Here is a 26,426-nt window from a genome sequence, read left to right as displayed (position 1 = left end):
TTTATTCCATTTTCTGAATACTGGTGTATTTTTTAGTTGTAGGCCATATGTTTACAGATGCTGGTAATAAAAGCGGAATCAGATTATGGAGTTAATTCAAATTGGGCCGAGGGCGAAAAACTCAATCTGTTCCGGTGTGCCCGGACTCTTATGTTCCACATGTTCCGCCTTGCTCACCCCCTTTTTTGTATCGAATTTAAAAAACGGACACAATGGTCGTGGAATGGAACCGTAATTCGTTTTATGTCTCATATAATTGATGCATCAGAGCAAGTTATTTCGAAAATTAGTTTGCAAACATTGCTCCGTCAGTCGGGTGATTAATGAATTTGTTAGGAAATTTTATTTTAAAGAGTCGCCAGTCACCCCTCTTATTAAAATATGCCAAAGTTGAGAGAGGTAATTGTGGCCGTACGATAATTAACATTTGATTAATGGACGGACGTGTTCATGACAATATTTTATAATTGCTGAGTTGAGGATAACGCTGATGATACGCGTCGCTATCAAATTATTTTTCTCCTTATGCATTGTCATGTGATTTATTGCATTATTAACGTTCAATTTGTCAAGGTTTCAATCGGGAAATTTCGCACAAAAGAAATCCAATCCCGCTATATCGGGCGGGATTAACGAATGTTTTTGCAGAAATCTTTTCAGGAATTTTCGAATATCAAATTTGCATCTTGTTAAGCAAGAGACATGGCTTGTTGTCTTATCGCTGCAGGTATCATGCTATAAATTCGGCGATGTGTTTTCGTATTGTGTTTTTATGTGCTGGGCCCCCTTTAAAACCGGCTATTTTTTACGAATTGACGTCTTAATTAGAGACCACCGGCCGATTTTCGAGCCCGTTTTAATTACCAACTCGCTGGCCACATCCGTCCCATGTTTCCATTTTAATCAGCTCTTATTAAAATATACCCAAAGTGCGGTAATAACAATAAAGAATTTCATTTTATCCACATTCTTCATCCTTGTGTGGTTCCAATTTTAGATCGGCTGATTCAAACCATAAAGCTTTGGCCTTTGAACACTTTTTATCCTCATAAAAGCGAACTGCACAGAAAGCCGATCCGTGTTTCAGAATTGACAATAATCGAACTTCTTTTGGTGCCACGGATTCAATTTCTTTGTCTAAAAACCCACCAATACATGATGCTAATTTGTCTGGAAAAACTCCCAACTCGACAAACGTGACTCTCTTAATCCAAGACATTTTCAGATCAAATTAGTTATGCACACAATATCAAAGAAGCCATCAGCTTTACGCACCATTAAACACTCACAACGAATGTTTACAAAAATGTCGTCAGTGTTTGCCTTGACTCATCTCAAATTATCTCTTATCAGAAATGCTGGCGACATTGATAATGAGCTCACACCTGGAATATGTCGAACGGAAACAACGCGTTACGCCTATGAAATACGGGAGGAACATGTAATCCCCTTTTAATACCTCTGCACTTCCTGCAATAAAGCTTAGAGGGTAACCGAGTGATTAGAACTTTGAATTTTAGGATTGGATTCACATCGAACTTGTAATTACATTGACCATCAAACTCCCATAACTCTTTTTTATTCGCGCATCAAGGAGCTAGTTCGGATCAGCGTTGATTGGAGACTGTTTATGCATTAAAAATATTTGTTGCAAAAAAAGAAAAAAACTGAAAGTTGGAAATTATACAGGCTGTCCCAACGATCCGAAAAATCTCCATAACTTGTTTATTATTAGAGATGTTGACTTTTTTAAATTATAGCTGCGTTTCTGCTGAATAATTCTAAAATATTGCGGTATATATACACTGTTTCAATATTAAGAAAACACTAAAGTTATGTTTTTTTTTTAAATGGAACACCTTAGATTTTATTGCGTTTTTGGACGGTTCGTCTGAAAGAATACAGCTTGTCTGCAATAAATCACACAATAACCTTGCCTGTGTAATTAGCTTAAAGGGTCTTTGCGGTTTAGGGTAATCTTAATAAAAATTTAATGGTGTACAAAGAAAACGTTTTAAAAAAGCAGCAAAAATATTTTTTACAAGTAACTGTTTTTACGTGTACGACGAATTTTTTAACTAACAAATTTGTCTTAATTTAACTTGTTTTAGGTATTTAGTAATTACTTGTATTCTATTTTTCAATGTTCTTCTAAATTGTTTTGAGCATGTCGATGTCTGTAATAAGATTTTAATTTATTATTATTATTATTATTATTATTAGCAACTTTACCACAGACTATTTGTTGGAATTTATATAAAAATTCGCCACAAGTATTGAAATTTGAAATAGTTATTTCTGTGTAATAAATGACGAAGAATGGCCTAATGGTAACATTAAAGTTATTATTAGCTGAAACTTTCACTTTCCGGCTACTGAAACAATGTTTGATATTTTTTTCATTGTTTAAAGTTAAATGTCTTTTGAGTAATCAGCAAATTTTCTAACATTTAAAGGTCAATAATGGACTTTTTCACATTGCTTGATTTTGTGTCGTTTGTTTTTTCTACTTTAATTTTTAATGTTTATTTGTTTGTGTGATTGTACGCATCTGGAATGTTTACAAAAAATAATGTTGTCTTAAAAATTAAGAGAAAATATTATTCGAAAGTAACAGTTGACGATTGCTTCAATCCTCTTGTAGTAGAACCGAAATTACAAATAAAAAGGAACAAAAAATACTTGAAAGGAGTGAACTCACACATTTTTTCTTCCGTGACCACCGCCTTTCTCAGTTGATTGATAACTTCATACACACGAGAAATATTCAGTACGTAAATATTAAAAAATAAAATATTATCAATCAGTGTCGATACGATTCCGATGCTGGTCTAGTCTGGATGTGTTTCTGGGTCATCCCGTCAAAACCCTCGTCTTGGCATGAATAATGAAGTAGACCTGGACGTATAATGAACATGTCGTAGTGCATGCGAATATTATTGCATGTTTGCGAACTTATTTAACTATTTTCGTTTTATATGTAGCTGCCTATTTAATACAAGTCGTAATAAGCTCACTGATAAAGCAAATATTTAAAGAAAACTTATCGTACAATAATAGCAAGCGTTCAGTTAGTGCACGATATCGTCGTAAGTAAAGGGAACATTGAATTAGTCGAGATTGGAACGTTCTGCTTCCTCGACCAAAACTCGCTTTCGAATTGAACAGACAAAAACGAATGCCAGAACAGACGAAAATAGCTCCGAGCACTCGATGTTTGCTCAGCACACTTCTTGTGATACCAGCAACACGCGACGTTTACCAAGCGTTTATGCCTCCCTCGGTTCGAAACGATTTTCTTGCAGCCTGTATTCTTTGCTTAATCAGACAAAAATGACGGTAAGTCAATCGGAGCCCGCACCCGATCCGAATGCACCACTATTTACCCATCGTTCCGAGCCATAAACTTGATTACTTATGCATGGCAATTTAGATGGATATCTAAGACAAAGAGGTGCAGCATAAAAGCCATATTAATTACCATGAGTTGGCGTTTTGTCTTCTTCTGCTGGGACTGGCTATGATTTCGGATGCCACTTTTCTATTCAAATGACCACATTTGCATCTCCTCCACTCAAAAGACTTGCTTACTACCACTGTATAAATTAGATCTGTATCGTTTCAAGCTTTTTACGCGATGTCTCCATCAAGAGCTTGATACACTCCGGCTTGGGGGAAGCTAAGCCACCCTATGTTTAGTCCGGTTGAGTATAACTGATTTATTTTTCCACCACTGGAGGAAATTGGCTTACAGTGCGATATAATTTGGCTGCATTCACATTAACCGGATTATTCCCTAATTAATCAGATAAAAAAGGACGAAATTGTTGGTGCTAGGGGGCCGGTTTCTCATTCTGTTTTTCGTTTTGGCCGAATCAAACAATATGCAATCAGTTGATGTTATAAATATCGTTAATGCGTTAAATTAGAGTGCGCCATTTATGGAATGGGAATGAACGTGTCAAGTATGAAAAGGCCGTTAATGACTCCATTGTAAATATTGATATTAAATCAAGCGGTCGTGATGACTGTGTGATTGCGTTGTTGATGTGTGAAATTGTGCTTGAAGAAACTACCAAGTTCTGAATCCGTTATGTTTTTGTTGCAGGTGAGTGCCGGGGAAGACTGTTAGTCGACACAATGCCTTCCCAGCGCACATCAAATTCACCAATTACCCCTTTCGAGCTGATAACCGCCGTGGAGATAGCGTGAAGGGTTCTTGTGAATCGCGGTGCCGATTCAACCCACCGGCCTAAGGGGCTTAGTTTCGATAAACTCATTGTTGCCGACATAACCCAAACAAAACTTGCCACTTAATGATTGATGATTTGCTGCGTCTTGATAGCACCTAATCGAGATCACAATGACGAGATGAGCTTGTCGGATTTGTCCAGATCGGCACGACAACACCTCATTTAGCCTGAATTTGCCAGCTTTCCCCCCACTCCCAAAATATCTATCTTTCGGAAAATGTTTGATATTTTAAATGTAGGAACTGCGAATTAGCTAACTTTCGACAATTTTGCTGTTCCTGGCATTCAACAAAATAGTTTTTTTCTGTACTAAATTCTCAGATTTGCAAACATGTCATTTTTGACATAAATAATAAATAAACACCAGTAAACACTTAGCAAGGTAAATTTTTACCTTTTCTAAAGCAATCCTTAATTAATTGAAAGGATGGTAAGTTATCATTGATAACGAAATGTCGAACTTTTCTCTCGCGTTATGGACGCGTCATTTCTATTTTGGATGACTGTACATCTTTGTGAGAATTTTATTTAGAAGAAAAAGCATTGATTTGGAACATTTGAGGTTTTTTATGTTCAGAAATGCATAGTTAAAATTTTAATTTTTGGTCATTTTTGATCAAATTCTCAAAACTTGCAAAAATAATGTCATTTTTGACATAATTTTGTGATTTCTTGGTTTACTTATTAAGAAATTGAGTATTTGCTGACGTTTCGACACTTTGAGAGAAGGCCAAAAAAAGAATATGTTTGATCAATTTGTCGTATAACAAACAACAAAAGACGTGTTCTCATTTGATTTTGTTTATTGTGACAATAAACAATAAATGTCATTTTTGACATAAATAATAAATAAACACCAATAAACACTTAGCAAAGGAAAATTTTTACCTTTTCTAAAGCAATCCTTAATTGAAAAGGATGATAAGTTATCATTGATAACGAAATGTCGAACATCCCCCACGCGTTATGGACGCGTCATTTTCATTTTGGGTGACTGTACATCTTTGTGAGAATTTTATTTAGAAGAAGAAGCATTGATTTGAAAAATTTGTGGTTTTTTATGTTCAGAAATGCATAGTTAAAATTTACGATCGGTTTGTGTAGCAATCGTGAAATAAGCTGGGTTGCGTTGGTGGCGATTAGGTGTTCCTCCGGGACCTTCGGTCCACCCAGCACGCTACCAGGCACGCATACATCAATAATAAATGCGGCTAAATTATGGTAATAATTGTTTACAATGCCATTGTATCTAAGATCCGTCATGCGAGCGCAGCTTTCTCCTCGAGCTAATCGAGCGTAAAGCCGGAATTTAAAATTAAGATTTGGACCATGCGAAGGGATGGGGCCCAGCCACCACCTGCTCGTCCTGCCAAGTCGCACCACCTGGCGTTTCGAACTAACGAAGTAATTTTTGCATTAATGTGGGTGTCGTAAACCGTGCATGGTGAGAGACGTGCACGAGATGCATCTCCCGATGGGTGGATGGTCGTGACCACCCACAGGAAACCGCTCATTCATATTGCATCAGAGGTGGCGCGACTCGGACTACGTGCAGAATTCGGATGCGAGTGGAGACCTCATAGACGATTCTCTTCTTCTCGGATGTAATTTGCACCACTTTGTCCGGTGTGAGAGATATGTCGATCATAAGCGCAATTTCGACGATTCCTAGGATACTTCTGCGACCGGAATGTAATCACCGCATTGTAATAACGCACAATAACGGCCGCTACTGTAAGCGCTACATAAATTGATTTGTTTGCTTGTTTACTCAGTGCAGTAAACTGACCTTTATTCATTTCAGTTTGCTCGTAAGCTCGCAGGCCAGCTGCTCGTATTGCACTACATCACCGCTAATTTCATTATACAGGGTGCCAACAACCAAGATTAACAAGCAGTTTTAGAGAAGTTCCGAGAAAAATATGTTTGGCAACTGCGATTTTTCAAGCAACGGTTGAACCAACCTTGGTGTTTAAAAATATGTATAAAATAACATTCGTCTCTTTGTCGCAGATTTAGTTTAAAATTTATGCAAAAATCTGGCTTTATTTTCAGGAGGTAAAAACTGAAATCACACACACGTATTATTATGTTTGTAAAAAAGCCGCTATGAGAGAATTTTATTTAAAGCAGTAAGTTTTAAAATTTTCATTTTTCGGCTGGTTTTAGCTTACTCTTTAACAAGAACAACAAAAATCGATATGTAAAACAAGTGCTAATTTATGCAAAAAACTGCAGGTTTTTCTTAATAGCGTCAGTTCAACCTAGAATTTTCTGATAAAAAAAAATTAAACTCTAGGGAAAATGAATAATCGCTAGGTAAAAATTACAAACACCATGTGAAAACCTTAAGAACTGCTAAAGATCATTTACAATTGAAATGGACATCTCCGATAAGCGGACACCTCTAACAAACGGACATTTTTGTTGGCGCTGTTTTGAGCTAATGTATTTTAATTGATAATGTTTCTCTTCTAAGCGGACTCTTCAATAAACGGACGCAGACAATACAATTCGGATCTTTATAAACAAAAACTCTCCTTTAAGCGGACATTATGCGTTTTTGAGATAATTTTGTGATTTATTTTTTAAAAAATTTGCGCAATAATTGAGTTTTTGCTGAATAAACACTTAGAAAAGGTTAATTTTTGGCCATTTTCGACCAAATTTGGTGTTTTTTTGTTTTAGTTTAATAAAAACAGGAAGAAAGACTTGATTTTTGGTCTAAAAATGTGTTTAAACTTCCAAAACTTGCAAAAATAATGTCGTTTTTGACGTAATTTTGTGATTTTTTGGTTTACTTATTAAGAAATTTTGCGCTATAATTGAGTACTTACTAACACTTTGAGAGAAGGCCAAAAAAATATGTTTGCAAATTTTATTAATTATTTAAGACGGATTCTCATTTTATTTTGTTTATTCTGACAATTTCTGCGAATTGTGTCTTAAAAATGTGTTAATAAAACGTAAAATTTGAAAAATGTTATGAGTTTTGTCTCAAAGTTTAACCCAAAAACAAACAGGCAAAGTAACATCAGGTTCATTTAATTTTTGTAATTTTGAGTTACTTTCTGGATCTTCGACGTTTTTTGACCAAATCTGGTAAAATAAAGAGTAGCTGATTAAAAATGCACGATAGGCGTTTGTTTGTGGACGCTTGATTTTCATTTTTTGAAAATTTGTCTATTCATTTGCATGAGATACTTTTTTGAGCGTTCATTGATAGATGAAATAGAAATACGTGGAGCACGACCGCGATTGGTTAAACCAACAAACAAAAACAGCAGTAATGTTCGAATTGGCCAGGGAGCAGGAAGGGGTAATAAAGATATGACGGCCACTCGCCATTGCCTTCTGATTGTAAAAACCCGCCCATGTAGGTATCCGTACATTGCGATTAGTTTAAAAGGGGCCCGATTGTGCAGTTTTATTGGTTGTTTTTTTAATCATTGTTTTTGTTTCTTGAGCGCTTGGCGATATTCCAGTTGTTTTGCCCCGCTACTGTGACGGAATTTGTTGAATTGTGATTGCTCGTTGTATCGGAGCGCCGGCTGAGATATTATCAAACAATTAATGTCGGCGTTGTGGAAAAATGATGAAGTAATAAACGTAACGGTGCTGTTTCGTGTATATTCCGGCGATGATCATGAAAAGTTGTAATAATGAGCGATTCTCCGAACCAAATTACAATGATCTCACGCCGTGTCTGGGAGTGGTCGCTTGAGATATCTTCATTGTGCGGTCGCTGGCGGCTACTCACGGGAGGTCCGTGCGAGATATTCGCAGCTGATGGATGCCGGCCGTTAACAACTCCACCAAAGTTCCTACTTTATAATACGAAACCGCAAAACGACAAACCCGCCGAAAGTTTAAACAGGAAACTCTTTCACATAACATCAATCACTCGCAAATCCGAGATTAAAGCCGGAAAACCGCACAAATTATTCCAAATGAGGAGGTCTCATGCTAATTTGTGATGGGCTATTTGTACCGAAAAATTTGAAAAATTGCGACCTTTTCTTCACCAACGCTAGCGTGTGTTTAAGGCCATAAACCAGCGCACGACTTAATATTGAAACACGTTTAAATTGGATTTATCAAAGAAGTTTACGGGAGGTTGTAAACCGCCCCAATTAAAGTTATATCTTAGACAGCTCGGCGGTAAAATGGCTCACTCCGGCGTGCAAAAATAGCACGTATTCCGATCTAAATCAGTCAAATGACCAATCTCTCCGATTGGTCGTCCCGATTTAACCCAACTAGAGGTGTTCTTTTTGACCGTGAAGAACAGGTTGGTGAAAAAATCAATTCAATTGTTCTCTCGTACCCAGTGGAGCTGAACGAGTTTTCTGATGAAAAATTTACTTTACACGCCGCCATGTAATTAAGACAAATAATTGCCCGCTTTCAATTATAATTACTGGCTTTTTAATTGAACGGATAAAGGAATTGTCCAACGTGATGGACTTCAAAACTTAAACCATCATCAAGGGACGACAACGCCTAATTAAATTTCGTAATTGTAGGGTTACAGATAATGGTGTTAAGAAATTCTTGATGTCTACATCGGGACGTGTTTCCCACTTAATTGCCAGCACCGATAACACTCTTCCAACCGAAACAATAAGCGTGTCAAAGTGTCAAGTTTTAAATTAATAACGCATAGATTATCACTTATTAAGACAAATTATAAACATAAACGGATGAAGCGATATTTATGGGTTCACCATGTGTGCCCCGATCAATTAAAACCATAAATCACACGCAGTAATTTATACTAAACGAATTCGTTTTCAAAAGTCCACTCCGAAAAGCTGAATTTTCACTGCATAGCTCGAAAATTGTTTTAGTTACTCATAAAATAATTTCCAATGTATAATGATGTAGCTTATGATTGTTAAATCAGCCATTCCATTTTAACGGACGGGACACGTCAATTTTTTTAAATTGTTTGCAACTTACAACTAGTTGGTAGGAAAAAGAAATACAACTTGATGACGGACGGGACACAAAAAAGACCTTATCGTTGAACATTCGTATTGAAATTCTGTTAATTTAAAAGGCACTAATTCCAACAACTATTTTTAAAGTGAAAGCTGGAAGCTGTTGAAACTTGAAACTACAAAACACATGACGGACGGGACAAAAAAATAAAAACAACAATATTAAAATTAGATAGTGGAAATTAAAAATTCTTGGTTTTGTTTGGCACGGTAGGAAATAAGAGCATTTGATCTTTGCCATAACGGACGGGACAGCAAAAGTTATAAAGAAATTAGGAAAATACTCTTCCAAAAATATTCAAGTTATTGTTGTCAACTAACAGAACACTGATCGAAAACGTGATCTTTTTTTTCCAGCGAAACTTGTTCTTGTTCTGGAAGATTAATTCTTTAAATGATTTTAGTGTTGTACAGTGCAGAACTCGGTGTTTGTTGCCATTAGCCATGAGGTATATTTTGTGTAGTGTTTTAATTAAACTAACTGTAGTTGTGGCAATTTGTAAAAATCCGTGTACTTAAATGTGCACCTTGCAAGATATGTAACGGCAATAACAGTATCACTAATCGCCATTTCCAGTTAACATTCCGTTGCATTTTGTAGCGAAATCACTAAGTGCAATTCTCGGCGTATTAAAATGGTCTAGTCGTAAAAAGCGTGACCAATTTAGCTCCGGCTAACATACGATTCGGAATTCCTTGTCTTGCATATCTCTCGATGTAAATGAAGATAGATTAGAAACAATTCCGAAGTGAATAGCAACTCGCAAATTCATTAGCGAACACTTAACTCGATTCGGTGGCAGAGTGTACTTAATTATTTGTCGTCATTAATAATCGTTAGATTTTATTTAGAGCAGCGGCAGCGGTTGGTTTTTCTCGAGCATTACAACTCATTATAGCCGTGTGAATGCAGCGTGTGTGTTGCCGCGCCTAAATTACACCTCGCAGAGCCTTGTAAATCTCCAGGTACAGGATTTTCTGTTAAAATGATCTAGTGCGCGTAGGATGGTGGCCACTAGATCGGTTTGCTTTGTTGAAACAGGTACGGGTACAGCCGACACCATAAATACACATCGGGCTGCACCTACGACGACTTTTGTGGAAATCACACGCGAGACAGCCTGTATAAATTGCAGGCTGAGTAATTGAGTTGGAGCAGGATTTCGCGTTGATTAGCGGATTCGTTAATCATCGGAGGAATTTTTCTCGTGCACATCTGCACCGGATGAACTGCATTCATTCCGGTCATGTGGAAAGTCAGGGCTCTTTGTGCCGGTCCGAGATAAAATCAGGAATTATGCGTAATAGGATAGCCTTTTCGTGTATGTAAATGCGCGTTTAGAGAAAAATTTTCGAGAGCTGGTTTAGTACTCGCAGCACGGCATCAATAATTCATTTTAGTGGTACCCAGATGTCACTTGTCGGACAATAATGCCATTCAAATGTTAATAATTGAAATAATTTGTTCAAACTGACAAACATCCGTTGGTCATTACGAAGAACAAATATCAGGCAACGCCGTTTAATAAACGTTCGCTCTGTAAATATTTAACGTATATAACATATCGGCTATTTGGAAAAGCGGGACGTTGACGGTTTTTGCTCGTTTGCTCTTTTCACTCGACGCCTTTTCCATTAAGCAATGGACATTTAAATTTATAACGTTGTGTAAATTCGGCTCAAATGAATATATGATCTTCAGCAAGCAGCCAACAATTGCGTCAGTGAGGAACAATTGGATCTTTCGACGTAATTGGACTAGGCTGAGCTGCGAAATTTATTCCGGCTCCGCATTCAATAAGAAAGCCACCAAATTAACTTTTGCACATTTGAAAGAGGAGGTTAACGGGCTTTGCACCACCAAATTCAGAAATTCAATTCAATGGCTGGGTAATCAGCCAAATTTAAACAGAATTCAATGTACTTCTGCCTGATTTGAAAAATAAAACGCTAGACAAAAAATACATATTTTGTTTTATTTACTTTCTTGTAGTAAATTCAGGAAAATCACGGAAATATACCTACTGTAAAAAGAAAAACAAGCTTTCAGTTTCACTTATATTTACACTTTAAGCTCGTATAGGGATGGGAAAATATTTTTAAAAATGAAAAATGTTTTGGGTTCATAAAGGATCATTCTGTCTCCGTCGAGTGTTAGATTTTTAAAAATTTGTTGAGGAACATTTGAAGTGCCATTTTCTTGTACAAATCAAAAAAAAAATTTAACACTAGAGAAACTTTCTTTGTAGTTTTCTCTTTCAGATGGTGTACATTTTATTACAAAAGCAAAGCGTTTAAAGAAAGATCTGTGGGTAAAACTGAACCAATATAACAGGAATATTTCCACTATTTGCAGTGAATTGATGACTGCAGAAATACGCCCTCTACCTTAAGTTTGCCTTCGTACATTCACGGTAAACTTGCGAAACTACCAAATGTGGAAAAATGTTGTTATCTACATAAGTTTTTTCAGTTGAAATGGAAATACGTAATTATTAACAAAGTTGATTTTAACATATTTTAATTTATTTATTTTCAATTGTTGTTTTTCGCTTTAACTTAAATTTAACTTAAAAAACTTAAAAACTCAAATTAAATATTGGGACTTCAGTTCAAAAATATTAAATATATTATTAACATCTTGCATCCCCTAAAATTATTTTCAGATATATAGGAGGTTCAGAAATCAACTACAGTACAAAGTTATGTTTTATTTTTAATGGAACACCTGAAAAACAGATTGCTGAGGTTCGGGCAAGACCGGTAGCTGTGGGACCCCGTGTTGATCCCGTGATAAAAATAATTTAGAGAGTTGGTTTTGGGCAAGTTCATAAATACATAAGTCAATTAAGAATGTCCAGTTCCCACATTTGCATGAATTTCTGTAAAATTTATTATTTTCGTATGCGCTTGATTCGTCTTATTTATGAACTAGTCCGCACCACAGTGAATTTAATCAAAATTCCGAAACATTGAAACATAAGAATGACCCACACATTCCGGTTCAATTTATGGTTCTAGCATGTGGTGTTATTAACAATGTCGAAATTTTCCGTTTTATTTACGAGCGGATTAAGTTACTTTCCGATGAAATTTTTTCGTTGTTGTTGAAAGTCGAAAAATATCGGCATTTTTCGAGACTGGTTTTAATTAGAGAAGTCGGGCGAATTATCGAAGAGAATGAAATTTTAATATTTGGCAAGTGGTGTTTACCAAACGTAATAACGGAATAAATTTCATTTTCGAAATTTGCATGGACATGCGTGAGGGAATTTGCATATCAGCTTTGTGGACATTGGAGCCGACCAATCCAGTCTTGGAAAAATCCACCCTCGCTTCGAGACTCGCGCGGAGGTTGGACAGATGGATATTTACATTAGTCCGTTTTAATTGCGTTAAGCCATGAGATTTCTTTTATCATAATTCAGGTGTAAACCAGAAAACTAAATGTAAAACAATGGTAGCATTTAATTTGCCGACGTTACATTATGTATGCCTTCCTTAATAATATTATGCCGCTATTCCTGGACATTTGCATATGAAAAATCGAGAAACTTCATAATTCATAGGCTGGAAATTTATTAAGCGATGCACTTCCGCGATGCAACCTTCATTAACACCCCGCGTGCACTTCGCCTTAGGCCACGAATGCCATTACGCTTTGCATAAATTAATTACGCCAAAAAATTTGAAAAACTCAAAACCGGAAATTGTGCCTCAATCACGCGAACTACAGCCGTTATTGTTCAATTATCTTTGGTAAAAATGGATGTTTGCGAAAGCGGGCGCGTCTTAACAAGGGATTGAATTTACTGTCAACTGGAGGAAGTAAATTAAAGTCTGAAAGTAGATCATGGCGCAATTAAAAAATTACGTTGCAATTTGAGCAATTCGATCGAGTAATTTCCTTCCGATCGTCCCGATTTTAATTTATCTGGCGAGTCGCATGAAACAATCGCGGGCATGTTATTCCTGCTGAATTATGTTTCGTGGAGAGGAGTAAAGTCGAAAGGTCTTTTATCAGAAACATAAATTGTAGATTTTGTTGGCGATACAATATCGCAGCACGCCCGCCCTATTATAAATTTGCGTGCAAATATTTTGAGGTGACCGTTTTGCTTTAACAAAAGTAAACAATCTCGAATAAATTTGAATGTCGGACTGTGGGAGCGCTGCAGATGTGTGGAGAGTCGCCGATTATCACACGAAATCGCACCAAAGTTGGATTATTTACAGTGCAGGTGCCGGGGGTGATAAACGTGTAAAGTGAGCTTTCTCCATCACATTTATGAGTTTATAAAACAACATAAATTATTATCGCCCCATTCGTGCTAACACGTAGTTTATGAATTCTACCAAAATATCAAGGAAATTTCGTAATTTTCGGTCGGTGTTTACGCATGTGTGGAGCACGCTAGGAAACCATTTCGACTATCATGGGCTATCACCACGCACTCAATCATAAAATAACAGAGTCGGGCCCAAATAAGACACGCGAATTGTGAACGGTTTATGGAACAATAAAAGCTCTGTACAGATAAGCAAATTGCGAATAAAAATTCAAACGTTCGAACAAGCACCGACGATAAATCCACGACGGACCTCGATAACGCTCAATTAATATTCTTGAGATTGTGAGCGTTGTAAATGCGAATTTATTACCAGACGAATTAATTTCACGAATTTATCACACCTACTGTATTAATTAAACGAGGGGACGTTTCCAAATTAGCTAATGCCACCATAAAAATATAGCCACCAAAGGTCGTCAGACCGAAGGGTAAAAACCATTCAGAAAAAGCTGACGTCATTTCCAATCAATTTGAAACTATATTGTGCTGGAATCATTAAGGATAGGGTTGCATCTGACGCGTCATGTGGACGTACCAGTCGTATCACTGCCTGAAATTTCGTCTTTTTGCATCAATACAATTTGTTTCTTTTAATCAACGCGTTATTGTGACACATGTCGCAGGTCCTTGTGGAGGCGGCCGCCGCCGTCGGTTTGTTTAACTTTTGAAACTAAATTAAATTGCGGCCAGTACACAAAGTAATTTGTAAACAAACATGTAGTCTAATATTCCGGCTGTACAGTTAATTCTGCATTTCGTAATTGACTGTTGTATTCATAAAACGCCACGTATGTAGACGGTGGAAGCTTCAAACTTGCAAGCGCTAAATGCTTTAGTATTCTTAATTAATTTTAAAGTTAGCTCGTGTGTTGTGGCAGTTGGTCGAATTTTTAAGCAACCCCTCTCTGAGGGTTGAAATTGACATACGATCGTCTTCATTACTTATTCAAGTTATTTGCTTCATTATGTTCCACCATGCTGCATTTTAATGTCAGGGGAGCAGAGATCATAAAACAAAAACAACATTTTTATAGTGTGGAATAACAGAGTGCTTCTTGCGCACAAAGAACGAGATTTATTAATCGTGTCACTGGAAATTTGGCGTTTGCTGGGAATTAAAGCATATCGGCTTACGGGTAATGGGAGCCAATTAAGAAAACATTTAACAACACATTCATTACCATCTAGACGTTAATGTTGTGCGGACACATTTATTTTATCTCCCTTTCGGCGGGGAGTAGCCGCATTAAAACTGCAACACCTAGTGGCGAATTTTAATACCGGGCGTTTATTGCGTTTTTCCTTCGACAAATCGAGTCGTAAACATCGAGTGGACACCCGAAGTTGCGCAGCGCCGCAATCTCTCATGAAATTGTATTAGAAGTTGCCTCCAGTAAATCTCAAGTTTGGGACACTGATGGGTAACCTACGTCTTCCCGGATTATTTCTCGTTTCGGCTCCTGAGTCGATTTCACGTTGTTGGCTTCCAGTACATTTATAAAGTTACTTTTGCCACGATCGTTTGTTTTTCGAACGCATTTAATGGTCAGTGCGGCCGTAAGTTGTGCCGTTATTACCCAAAGTTTGGTCGGCGTGCGTTTTTGCTGAGTTATCAGTGCAGTAAGCGCGGATTTATGCCGGTGGCAGTCGTCATCAGGTAGGGCCATTTCGCGTGCGAATATTAATTCCGCAATGGCATCAGGTACTGACGGCGGTTTTAATGACTAAATCTGCTGCTGGATGTTTATGGACGGCGAGAGCAACGCGTCCTGGACATATTTAACGAGCGGATGGCGACGGGGAGAGCCAATGCGGCAGCCATCTGTCACTGGATGTGGTGGCGCTTGATGTATGCACGTGTTCGCGGCTGGAGAGTCGGGGATGCACCGGACTGACACCCCTCGAATGGATGGATACCTTGATGAATCGCCGACGAGGGAGGACGAAGGGTTGACTCATCACGGCTCACCCAGCAAGTGCACTAATAAGCCTATCGCAGGACTAACCGCAAAATATGACCTGACATTTCGGACACAACACTTTTTTCCGATCAAATGGACTATCTCTGAAGCTAGGTGTAGGTTACAAAATTGAGAAATTAGCGAAAATTTTGAAAGAAACGAGATTTGGTTCAGTCAAAACTACTTCTGACTGTTCCATTCGAGGTCGGATCTCCAAATTTTTTGTAGGTTTGAACTTGTTATACATAATAAAAGACAGTGAAGCAGCAAAACATCTTATTATTTCATAAACTTCCCCAATAAATTATTTGTAATTGCAAAGTTACTGAAGATGAGGAGTAACTACAGATAAATCTCTCTTAGCGGACACCTCCATAAGCGGACCCTTCTGACAAACGGACATTTTTGTTAGCCCCTTTTTTAGCTAACGTATTCTAAATGATATAGTTTCTCTTTTAAGCGGACCCTCCAATAAACGGACGCGAGTTTCGGATATTTGAAAACAAAGTCTCTCCGTTAAGCGGACAATATATCATGCGTGCGTGTGTTATTAAGTTATAATAAACCGGCAGAAAATAATTCAGGGAATAACATAAGTGGGTACACATTTTGTTTGAGTGTTCCTACATTTCTGGCGAATCTGCGATCAAACAAATTTTGGAGAAAAATTTTTTTTTTATGAAATAGCTGATATATAAATGTTGTTATTGTAAGAAATAGTATCATGCTACTAACTCTTTAATAAATTATTTTAGTTTGTGTCTATTATTTCTATTAAGAGGACATTTCCATTAACCGGACAAAAAATGCATTTCCGGTCGGTGTCCGCTTATTGGAGATTTTACTGTAAACTGTTCCATTTTTTAAGTAAAACCATTTATAGTCTTAATAATTGTAAAAGTAATAGCAAAAAGAAAAAAAAAGAAAAGAATTTTAATCGGCTTTTTTATACGTGGGGCGAGAAAGCCGCCGAATAGACGCTCTTTTTAGCATAAACTGAGAGTAATGCCAGCAGTCGTTTAGCCAATCGCTTTTTGTACTGACAAATAAATGTTTCTTAAGTTTCTTCAACATTTAACGATATGTAGGTAAATCACTTATATCCAGACGATCAGATTCAGATGTCCACAATCTTCGTCTTTATATAATTACTATTATAGTCGTAAAAGTATGAATAAAAATTCAAATAATATGGAAAACTTTATTTTTTTATACATAACTATTTTTATAATAAATACCGTGTCTGCATTCTTATTTTTTTTTCTACTCTAATTTCACCATTACCAGTTACAGTATTTACTTCATATTTAACTTCCCCCTTGATTAACCGTTAAAAAATCGCCATTAAACTTGGCTAACAGAGAATTGAAGTTTTTGGCTTTAAGTATTATTTGTCGCATCTCTACGAGTATAATAATTAGTTTAATAATAATTAGTCTTTATGTCTCCACCTGTAATCGTAAATTTAAGAAAGCTTTCAGAATTTCTCAGAGAGGTAAAACTTCAACCACAGTCGATCATATTTAGGACCTCAATAAACTTCTCAAAACTTGTCCTTTACGTTAATTAACTTAATAAAAATAAATAGAGAATTTGTAATTGCAAAATTATTGTAATAGAGAAGGAACAATAACTATCATAAATCATTTAAAAAATGCTAAGTATAATAGTTATTGTAATTGATAAGATTATGGCCAGTTGTGAATTGTTATAATTTTATTAAATTAATGCGAGAAGTGGCAACTTTCCTAAAAAAAAAAATTCAGCCACTGAAAATTATGAAGGAGACATTTATTTTTAATAGAATCTTGTTATTATACTTGGTTTACGTTATTATTATTACCAAAAATTTGCATATGTTCCTAGCTGGGTAGTAAAGGATAATCGACAGATAATCTATTGTTTTAAAAAATTTAAAAAATATTTTTACTCAAAAAAATTAATAGACTTTATTTACAAATGCATTTTTGTGCGTAGATGCTTCCATATTGTCAAAAGCTCATTCAAAAATATTGAAGCATTTTAAGCTTTTACATTGCTTTTGCCGAATCTTGGGACTGGTCCCTTAAGATCTTCAGTAGAAATCATAGACTAGCTACATTCCCTCACACCGGTGCCAAGCTGAAACTGTAGTCAACTAGTTAGTTTTGGCAGTGCTTGTTGAGTGTCCGCGTCCGTTGCATCAAAATGTTCCATTTTTCGCATTTGTCAGTGATCTTACGGTCGAGTGGCCTTTAAATCTCTCCTCACCTTATCTCCGTAACACAGTTGCACAGTGCATCCTGACTTACCGCCGCCATCCGTCTCCATTCCGTTGGATTTGTGTGAACGCCATATCAAAAGCTCGGATCTCCAGACCGTCTCCAGTTATTTACCTTAATATCGTAAACACCTGCATTTCAATGTCTGCTTTCCCCGTCTGAAAATTCCCCTATCGGTGACATGCAACTGGTACAATAGAATGATTTGCTGGGATTAGGATGTGCATACAATGAGCGTCTACGTCAGGATGAGTGACATGTGAGGGCCTCGGGTCGAGCTCGACCGTTCAATCAAGTCTCTCTCCTGTCAAGGCTTAACCGTTAAGTTGTTCCAAGTTACTGAAACGTAACGCTTTTGCATGAAAACAATCGGAATTTTCGCTTTCCAGCGTGCACGTCGAAAATTGGATTTGTAATTGCTACAGATATGAACACTCGTCGCAAAAAACAGAAAGTGATTCGAATCAGACCGGACAGGATTTCCCCGAAAATTGAAATCAAATCCAACGCAAATACACGCTAAGGGCCGAAATTGCCGCTTTCACAATACGCGATTAATCTCGGATGAAAGTTTGATTTATGCTCGGAGGTGAGGTATGATCGCTTCGCCGCGACGTGGGAGTTCTTCACGGTCTCCTGGAGGTCTTGTAATTTCACGGAGGTAGATGGCTGCGTTCATTACAAGAGCATATTCGACGACACGACGACGCTTGTAACCGAATATCCGACAGAATTACCCAACTACAAGCAGCGAGACTAGAACATGATATAGTACAACCCATTTCCCTTTCGAGGGAACATTGTCTATTAAATAGGTTACTACAAAGATCAGAACATTGCTCCTTCGGTTCGAAGGCTTGAGCGTGAGGGTCGCGGGCTGACCACCACGCCATTATGGCGGTCAGGGGGCCAACTCCGGGCTTAATTTCATCGCCCCTACAACCGGCTCTAAGACCCGCCTCGGGAACCTCACACATTAATAATAATAATGCTAAGACGGCCAGAAAAGACCGCCGACAGGAATCGCAACCACGATTCTCACGCTTTCACAAATATTTTAAATAAACATCATGCAAATACACAAGCTGTGTTATTATTTAGACAGATAACACGAAACAGGTTCCATCCCACTTATTCCAACGGTTTTGCAATGACAAACTCCCTTTAAAAAGAAGATTTGCGCCACAGACCGTTGAGCGGTTGTGGCAATTTCTTAATTACACAGGGTGTTCAGAAGCGAAAGTGGATGATTGGGGCTCGCGAGCTAATTCAAAAAGCATTCGGCACATGATTGATAAAGATCAAGTGATTTGCACACGTCAATAACAACACAGTGTCACCTCTCAATAATTCAAATTTGAATGGCCATCACACGCAGTTATCTCCATGGAGCGAGGGGTTGACGTGGATTCGAGCCCGATTTAGAAATTATCACATTATATTGATAATTTCCTGTGTCAGGAGCGACATATTTCCAATTTAAAATGTCATTATCGGTTTTATAATTATTAAAAACTTTGTAATAGAATGAAATTTCAGGTGCGCTGATGACACAAGAGACATCCAACCGACAAATTCAATAAAAACGATAATGATTTTTTCCATGGCTTGCCTGTCTTTTAATTGTTTTATTCGTATCATGAAAGCATCTGGTATCATCAAGGGGCATGTAATTATTGCGACAGATGCGACAGATTTTAAATAACTGGGGGGGAATTTACAAAATCTCTTATAAAATGATTGATTGCTTTCAAATATTTGGGTTTTTTGAGCACCTGGTTTCTCGCAGGATATGTGGAAGTAATCTCGCGCCGAGGAAAAGTAAATACGGTTCGCAAGAGAAGGATTATTCAGTTAGTTATAGCGCTATAAAGCGAGTAGTATCTCTGTTATTGCCAGCGTTTGATAATAACAATACTATTAGGTAACGTCAGAAAGCAATCGGTGCTGGCTTTGCGAAGATGACGTCGCGTATGTGGCCCATAAATTCTAATAAGAAAGCCATTCAAAGAATATGAAAACGTGGAGCGCACCCTTCCATAAGTTCCTCCCGTAATCTGATAATAAAATAATCACGGAATGTTGTTGTTGAAGAAGAAAAAACAATCTGGCGCCGCTAACTCAATCTAAAAGTTATCTTTGAGAGTATGTTCTGGCTGTGTCAAGCATCCGCCTTATTGGGTTATTCAAATTTCCAGATCTAGTTTAGTTGATTGTGTTGTCGCTTTATTGCCGTGATTGGTGCGAGGCATCAGGGCTTGCAAATAAATTTCCTCCTTATGCATAACCCGAAGACAATAGTCGAGAACAAAGGACGAAATGTGGTGAAAATTTACAGCCTGTAATGCGGAGCAAAAGTGGCTTCATCAGGAGTTTAAATAAAGAGACGAAAAAATAATCTATTGTTGTCGGCAAAATTCATGTGAACTTTGGCACTCGGAGCGCTTCCGGAGAGATCGGCGGCGGCGACTTTTAAGAGTTCACTCTTTAAAGTCTCCATTAAAGATAGAGGAACAAGCGAACTCTTTTGCCAAATTCGATTCATTCTGCATGGTTTATGGCTCATACAAAAGTAGCAATCGACTTCAACTTTACCGAGCAGCCGGCATTGTTTGAGCAATCGCCGGAACGAAATGCTCCGGACGTTAAGACGCATTACCAAAGGAACATTACGAAATTTACAAAAGTCTCAATAATTTACATTCGGAAACTTTTCCTAAAACAGACTCGGACGAGATGCTTTTTTAAGTGCGCCTCCCGCTCCTGGTCTTTCAAACTCATCCCAGCTTTTAAATCATCCGACCTGAATTTATGCAGCTCCGACATTATTTAATAATCGGAATCGAACGACTCTTTGACAAAAATAACCACTTAGATTACAAGATTTCAGCACCAGCTTACCACTACTGCAAATTCTCAAAACAGAAACGGGAAACTTGTTATTTTTGTTGTTAAAAAATTAAATTATTACACAAACTTATGTTTTTTTTTAATGCAACAACCGATTTTCACCATTACACGAATAAACTTGATGGTTCATTGTGTTTTGCTTATGACTATGAGGTACCCTTGGTGGACATCTCCGAATAACGGACACCTCTTCACAACGGACATTTTTGTGGGAATGCAACAAAACAAAAAATTTCCGCCTCCCATTAGGGGACACCTCTCTACAACGGACAATTTAAGATTCGCCATCGGTGTCCGTTGTTGGGAGGTTTTACTGTATATCTTTCTAAAAGTGAAAAAATGCTCAGGTTTGAGTGAAAGTTGATTGATTCGAAAGGGATGTTTAGACGCAATTTTTTGCTGCGGAGAATATTCCTCGCAGAGACTTGTAAAAAATACCCATTTAATAATCCAATATTTGCAACCAATTTCTCCTAGAGCGCTCAATGTTGATTCTGGGTAGTTTGAATGACGAGCGTTTTGCTGTTTGATCTGTTCTTTGTACGGAACGAGTGTACTTAATGTTTCTTAAAATTTGCATGTTGTATGGACAATTGTTGGCGTAAAGTTTTCTATAATATGGTCTTTTTGTGTGTGAACAAAAGCTTGAAAAGTGTGTGAATCTAAGTAACTGCTCCGGTATCGTGCTGTCTGGGGTGGAACAATACCGGCGTCGGCCATTAGACATCAATTATTCCGCCTTAATGGCAAGGCAACAGTTCCCATATTGGATTTTGTCAGTCAGAGCCTTAATTTTGGGCAAGTGCACGCATGGGGACGGTCACATCGAATGCAATAATTATGAGGGGTCTTGGTTCTGGTTATCTGGTCTGGCAAACAACCGTGCAGGTAAACACGCCAGCGTTTGATTGCCGGCGTTTTTGGGTCTTAGTGTCGTCGAAAAATCGTGTGTGCCGGTAACGAAGCCAGTCAAATTGAATAAGCACGAAGTGAACTAATTGAAACGGTACGCGAGAAGGGAGGAACTCTTGGAGCATGTCGTAAATTAATTCCGCAGCTCACAAGCGACTCAGAAATCTCAGTGAGCATGGTAATGACAAGTTATAAACCGCCAATGTCGTCTGCAACCGCACAGGCCTGAGTAAACATGACAAGACAGAGTTTAATTAAGTCCCAAAACCATCATTGTTTTAGAGTCGGTCGTAATTATACATGTACTCGCACCTCCGGGGCGAAATTGACTCCCGGAGTCGGACAGGTAGTCGATGTTGACTTTCAGACGAACCGGCTGAATTATTGAAGAGCTAATCGGGTAATTGTTGAATTTTCGCGGGGAATTTAATCAACCAGTTTTATTTCCGCATCATCGCAGAAATCTGCAAGGATAACCTTCGGAACTCAATCAGAGGCAACGATCTGTCTTGGAGTTCATGGTAAAGCCATTTAATCCTTGAATTGCCGCCGTCTTGAATTCCAGGATGGTAATTAGGTTCCCCACAAAACCAAGTTTGTTGTTCAAGATCTAGTCGAGTTTACTTGACGTGTCGCTGCAACTTCTGCACCCATTACTGACTTCCCATTGTGTAATTGCTATTCTTATTAAATTACTTGGGATGGTAATGGTTGCCATTCTCTGCACGTGACAGAAAATAATTGCCTGTTTATTAACTAGGTTTCTAGTGCCGCGATTTACATTCATCCCGAAAAATTATTTCGACTGTAATTCCCGGCGAAATTCAATCAAGGAATTTTCGTTGGCTCAGCGCCGCCACAGCCCCGATATTTACTCCTACATCTGGCTCTTCAATAATATGCTAATTTTCCGCAGTCGATTTAAGCATATCAATCAGATTTGATGTGACCTTTACTTTGCCGTTTTATTGCCTATTCTCTATCGCTGGGCTATTTTTCGGCACGTTAAATTCGAACTCGAATAAATAAAATCTTCCTTCTGTGATCATTTTTCAAGTTTAACGTCAAAATTGTCTTGTGAAAACTGGCTGACCTGTGTCCCGCGCCCAAATTGAATTCCGAAGTTGGGAGAGTTCGCTTCGTACGTTTTTGATTTCGTTACGCGGTTCGTCGGATCTACGATCGACCTGGGATGCTGGTGCACAATTTACGCCTCAAAGATCGCATCGACACGCGCTCCTCGGATATTCAATTTCTTTCACGCGTTCCTAGACGTAAATTCCAGCGCGGATGCCAGACAGGAAATCCTTCCTTGGACAATCTTCCGCGAGACCCATGCGGGCCACGGCCAGATTTATCTTGTTATCGGCGAACGCACTCATCAGCACATTCCTTATTACCCCTTTTACCGACGCACCGATTTTCAACCCTCACCTGGCCAAGATTGACGAGTTTTCGCTTTTTAAGCGCAATCACCATGCAAATTACCATGAATATTGACGTTCGAATTCAGGGGCACCCTGATAGTTGAAGGGCTTTAAAAAATAAATCTCGGACTGTACACCCTGTATGTGGGGCTAATGGAGTTATGCCGGGTGGAGGCTCCGTTAAAATAAACATAGTGTTTCGGGGAAGATTATTGTACTTTGTTGCTCGAATTTGTATAGATTAGTGAATTTCGGCAGTGGTTTCCGTTAAATCCCGAACTAACCCTAAACACTACGGTCCAGTTAACATTTAGAGATAACTTGATTTTGATTTAGGGGTATCTCCCTTTTAGATCGCTCGTATTTGCTGAATCATTTCGGGCGCTTTTGATTATTACATTTGTTTATCAAAGGACGTGAAGGTCTTTCAAGTCGGAATATTAATGGTGTCCGGTGTTAAGAAAGCGTTTAGTGTTGGGAATATTGAAAGGCGTCTGGGGCGAGCCGGGTCCTTAAAAGCAGCCGGTGTAACCTAAGAACTTAATAGTTTATTTTTTTAATTGGATCTAGCGTCGAGGGTCTCGAGGGAAGAAACATCGGTTTGCCCGCTGTCATACGAGTCGCATCCATTTAGAGTCCATTAGGAAGATTCAGGATGATGGAGAAAATATTAGGGATTTCGTGGGGAGGGTTTTAAGGGAGGCAAATGGAATCCTGATAGAGTGGCGCGACTCGTGACATTTGGCTAAGGGCGCGGATTCCGAAGACGTTCACTGCATACAATTGAAAAAATGGTGGATTAATGCGGGGTGTGCTTGTTTTGGCGATGTTGGGACAAGTCGATCCGTGATCAATGGCTGTTTTCATTTACTTGTTATCTTTCGATCTGGTTGCTTTCCTCCGTTTCGTGGAGACTCCAATTCTAACCTAATCTTTCTATTACAAAGGCATCACAATGAATTCTCGCAGTTTCTTATCTCCGGCGCCTCGAACACGGCCTATTGGCTTTTTGAAAGCGGCTGCGTGATTTCCAGCGCGCGACCTCTTAAATTCTCCGAAATCGATTCGCGAACTTTAACACTTGTGAGTATTGAGCTATTATTCAAGTGAAATCAGACGTAAACTTTCTGCTTGATTGAGTGCGTGAGTGAGTATATTGGAAGCAGACCTAAGCCATCCCATGCAGCGCTATTTGTATCTAAAACATACGCTTCGATTTTTGTTCCGTGAAATATATTTTATTACCAATCTCTAAATTTACACTTCAACAAATTTTCTCATATATTTTTCCTTTTTGTTGCAGGTACGCTTCACAGGGAAACATCAGATTGCTGGGAAATTTGCGCCAAAATAAATGGGTTTTTGATTGGGGCATATTGCGCACCCACCTCATTCCCGGAATTATCAAAATCACGTTTTCGCCTTATCCGAACGAAATTAACAACGACGAGGAAGAAGTGCGCGATAGACGACGCCGCACACGGCGACAACTTCCGCCGACTGTCACTTGTCAAGTCCGGGATGTGATAGCTCCCGGAATCGGGCGGCGGTAGCACTTAGCGGCCGTCAGGTCTCATTCTTAATTTACAACGCCATTACTCATTCCTCTGCCTCCTCGGCGCTAGTGTGCGATGCTAATCACGCAGTTGAGTTGCTCCACTCACCCGCTATTTTCACAAACGAATCACAAACCCACTCTGAGCACTTTCGATTTCGCCCCAAATAAAACCCTCTTTCAAACCAACGACACTTTTAATTTTCTTCACTCAAAACATTAACAAACTTTTCAGACATCAGAAACGTTTAAAAATTAAAACACTGCCACGACCATTCCGTCCAGGCTGGTGATTTTTCTGAGCTTTATGCATACTTGAAATTAGAAATTCAAAAAACCTGCCGATATTTATGTTGTTAGCCATTGGAGATCCACATCCGGCGGTGCCAGCAAAAAGTGGGAAGCGACTGGGAATATCCGGTTATGATAAAAAATTTGGCTTTCTGTATTCTCTTTCCAAGACCTTTCAAAGTGAGTAGTAAACGTTGCAAGTTAAATTATTCATGAACAAGTTGATAAAAACCCGAAACTTTAAGAGAGCAAACTAGAAGTTAATTCATCCTAGAGTAGTAGGTATTCATTTTTGCAATTCCTCGCAAACGAAACTCATTAAACGGCAAGTTTTCCTCCGGGTTGTATTTTTCATGTCCATATTAATTCCGTCCAAAGACTGTGACATTTATTCTCTTCATTACAGTTTTCAATTAGACGTTGAAGTAATTTGAGCGAGAAGTTTTGGCCAAGTTGTATTCCGGGAAGCCTAATTACAAGGATGTTGTGAATAGGTTCTTATTAGGGGCTTTAATTATGATTTTTCCGGACTTATCCGTCATGAATTGCACAAATTAATAGTCGTCAGATTGAGCCGTTGCGAAAATTTCAACTTTAAACATCATAATTAGTTTCATTTAACAGACAGACGTGGCGTGTTAAGAGACCATTATGGCTTTGTACTGCAGCATGTCTTTATTTTAATACACAACTTGCAGTCGATTTTCTTGATGTTTTTCGAATCGGACGAAATTTCGAACCGTTGCATGTCACATGATAAGCTCTGTGTTTTTACACAAAAATTAATTTCGCTGCGTTCGTGAGCTTAATAACGCGAGGAAACTCAAAATACATTATGTATCACAATTTTATATTTCTGTTCGCATTTTGACCTCCACACGAATCACACTCTGTTTACATGCATACTCGAGCCCGACATTTTTCGAATTCGTTCCTTATCTCAGACGCATGTTATTCCCAGCGATTTTTTTAATTGACTCGGCTAACAGTTGATTACATCGTTGCTCCTTTATCACAACAAGTGTCCACCCAGCCAGTTGGGGATGATTTATCGATAGATTTCCTCTTCGTCCAATATATTTCAATAACAGGGTTCAGGTTAGAGGGGAGTCTGAATAAGAAACGCGTGTCACGCCGTTTCCCAACTGGGAACGCATTCAAGTTCCTTCACGATTTCCAACAAGAAAGAATTTCAAAATTACTATCCTTCGCCTGATACATGCGCTTTCGCTCTGATTGCATAATCCACGGTCTTCACACCCTCCGAAAGTCTAACTGCACTAGTTGAGAGCGTTTTTACCAATACATGAAGTCTATGATAATTTTACCGCAAACAAAAAGCTAAGAAAATAACAATTATTTATCACAGAAACAACAAAAACACTATAAAGAAACAAATTGTAAACTAGTGTAATTGTTGTTACAATGTGGTGCAGTCAGTGTTCATTTCGGGTTAAAGGTTCTACCAATCAGCCATAAGTGGCTCAATGCACGAGTAATT

General features: G+C 38.2%; 1 protein-coding gene and 1 long non-coding RNA gene across 3 annotated transcripts in view; both read left to right on the top strand.

The window, feature by feature from the left end:
• Sema2a (Semaphorin 2a) overlaps nucleotides 1-26,426 on the top strand; it is a 224,207-nt gene that overhangs the window by 120,153 nt on the left and 77,628 nt on the right. The window lies entirely within an intron of this gene.
• On the top strand, nucleotides 21,597-25,180 carry LOC107399236 (uncharacterized). The gene is made up of 3 exons (XR_001575892.2): nucleotides 21,597-21,881; nucleotides 21,935-22,173; nucleotides 24,383-25,180. It is a non-coding gene; the product is annotated as an uncharacterized LOC107399236 (long non-coding RNA).

The sequence above is a fragment of the Tribolium castaneum genome, chromosome 4 (genome assembly GCF_031307605.1).
Source record: "Tribolium castaneum strain GA2 chromosome 4, icTriCast1.1, whole genome shotgun sequence".
Taxonomy (NCBI): domain Eukaryota; kingdom Metazoa; phylum Arthropoda; class Insecta; order Coleoptera; family Tenebrionidae; genus Tribolium; species Tribolium castaneum.
Note: the sequence above shows the minus strand (reverse complement) of the source record. Positions and strands in the feature narration are given on the sequence as shown.